Raw genomic sequence first — 2,909 nt, 5'->3', positions numbered from 1 at the left:
CCAAATCACCTGATTAACCCTCTGTGGTCCATCATCGGTAACCTCAATTTTAGATCAAATAACTCCTTTGTTATTAAGGCATGCCAGCATAGGATATTTCATATATCCTAAACAAAACAATTATTACTAAGAAATTTATATTTTTAGTTTATAAAATAGGCTGTATTTGTTTAAGAAAGTATAAAAATAAAACAAGTTGCAACTTTAAACAATGTTCACAAACTTACACATTCTCCTCTCTCTCTTTCACTTAACTTCTTCTTTCATTCGATATTTCCTACTAATATACTTTGCGTTAATATTTCTATACCAGCTTAGGATTCGGTTAGAGGAATTCAATTTATCGAGTAAAAACAACACTCCTGCCCTTCCCAACACTGCTAACGTAATATAAGTCTCTTACTTTTATTTCCTTTAATTTTGGCATTCACATTACTTTTATTTCTATAACAAATTTCATCTATCATTTTCATTTAATTATTCTTCTCATTCCCTTTTATATCCTTGTTCCCTTTCCAATCCTTTTGGTTCGATGTTTCCCACTATACTTTATTTGCGCTAATATTTTAATATTAGCATTAGATTCTTCTCACACTCCGGTTGTTCTGTCGCCACTCCCCTTCCCCTCTCCCTTGCTCACCTCCCTCACCCCTCCCCTCCTTAACGTGCGCTCTCACTGGCTCGACAGCCATCTACTTCTCTGTTTCATAATGCTTCCTCCTCCATTACATTTTGCTTCACGCTTTGCTCCATGCATTACGGTAACTATTCGTTCACTTCTCTTACCGCTTAACTTATGGCATTGTTAGTCTTTTTCCCTTTCATGTTTTCCTAATTCTTTTCCATTTTTCCTCTAAATTATCTTTACACAATTTTCCCAGACAATTCTGCTTCTCCTAGCTGGCTTCCTTGCTTTCAAAACTCAATTGTTCTCATGTCTCATTGTCATGGGTAGACATAATACTTTTAAAAGGATATTAGAGAAGACAAAAATATCTATTCCCAAAGTGTGAGCGCGAGGCGAGACGAGATTCGACTACGAACCGTGATAAGGGATTTGTCCTGTTTTGACCAAGATGTCATCGTCTTAATTAGTGGAGTCACCATATTTTGAGAAACCGAGCCTGAGGGAAATCCTTGTTTAGGATATATGTCATCATAGAAGGACACATGCTGCCTTTTTGTTACGACTTAACACAGGGTCCGGATTGCATCAGAAATTTCTTCTAGAAGCTTCCATGGCGTGATCGAATTGAGCATTTTTGAGGAAGCCAATAGAGATGTAGAATTGTTAAAAAGAACGCCTTTTATGGAGATGACCACTGCCCACTGAAATTAACTCTGCCCATACATGGGTATATAAACTTCAAGAAGAGATTGTCTAAGGGAGATAGGACAGGACACAAGACAAGAGAGGAACTATGTCCGAAGCAGATAAGATCCAATTCCTAGCGACATAAGAAATAAAGAAGACCAGAAGTCTGAGAGAGCCAGATTCTAACCTTCCCTTCAGACAACAAAAGCCTATCTCCAAAAGATCCTGTTATGGCCGAGAAGAAGAGACAAATTGAAGCAGCCAGCCACCCTGCTTGTGACAAGAAGTAACCAACACTGCCTGCAGCCTGCCTTCATTCAACAGTATCATCGAATCCTTGGAAGACCTCTGATGTCCCTTCTTGATGCCACCCCTTTTGTGACGTCTTCGAATCCGGTCATCGTGCCAGCTCATCTGAACTTCAGCCGCCCTTCTGCAACATTCTCAAGCCTGAAATCTCTGTACCAGTACTGTCTCAGCAGCCGTAGAAAACTATTCCTTAATTATTTCTACCTTACTGACTGTTCCCCTTTTCTGTTGTTTTAATTGATTTGATTTGTCAATTAAAGTAACCGAAGAAGTAACATTAATTTTCTTTGTAAGTTTGTGAATATACGTGTTGTGTTTTTTTTGTGTGTTTTTTATATTCATTTTCCATGTTTCAATGTAGGTTGTTGTTGATATTCATTCTCCTTATTAAAAGAACCTGTAACTATTTTGAGATCGTACCACTCATAAATATTTCATCCTCCAAACACCTATAACCAACCCCCCCGTCTATTCTTTCATTTATTAGCTCTGCTTATTCTTTCCTTCTTTAATTGTGAGCTTCTTTACTTAGCTAATACTATACTCTATAGTTTACTGTATTAACAGTATATAATAGATGTTTTGGATAGGTTAAGAAATAGTTTCTTCTGTTATATGTAATGCCGAGAGAGAGAGAGAGAGAGAGAGAGAGAGAGAGAGAGAGAGAGAGAGAGAGAGAGAGAGAGAGAGAGTGTTACAAGGATTTTGGATGTCTCAAAGACTTTTTAGACCAACCGCAAAGACTCAATTAGTTCTTTGGTAGAACGATTTACTTTAAGCATTGAGAGAGTTCTTATGATCGTGTCCAACTTATTTTTTAACTCGTTTACCGTGTTACTGTTTACTACATTTGCTGGAAGTCTATTCCAAGCATTTGCTATTTTGTATGTAAAGAACTTGCCCCATTTAATGGTGTTGTACCTTTTCAATTCCAGTTTGTATCCGTTACCTCTGGACTGATTTGTACTAAACGGAAAAAGATTGTTGTAATCTACATTTGATATTCCATTAAGTATTTTGAATGCCTCTATTAACTGTCCCCTTAGTCGTCGAATTTGTAGACCAAATAAGTTCAAAACGTTCTATCCTCGACCATATCCAAATTACCTTAGTGTTGGAACTAGTTTGGTCACCCCAGCTTGTACTGCTTCCAGTCTATCTGTAACCTTCTGAATACTTGGAGCCCAGAATTGGACTCCATATTCTAGATGGGGTCTTACTAGTGACGTGTACAGCTATAGTACAGAGTCTTTGTTTTTGTATTTGAATTGTCTCCTCATGTAGC

Source organism: Palaemon carinicauda, chromosome 35, assembly GCF_036898095.1.
Source record: "Palaemon carinicauda isolate YSFRI2023 chromosome 35, ASM3689809v2, whole genome shotgun sequence".
NCBI lineage: Eukaryota > Metazoa > Arthropoda > Malacostraca > Decapoda > Palaemonidae > Palaemon > Palaemon carinicauda.
The sequence above is the reverse complement of the archived record's forward strand: the minus strand, read 5'-3'. Positions refer to the sequence as shown.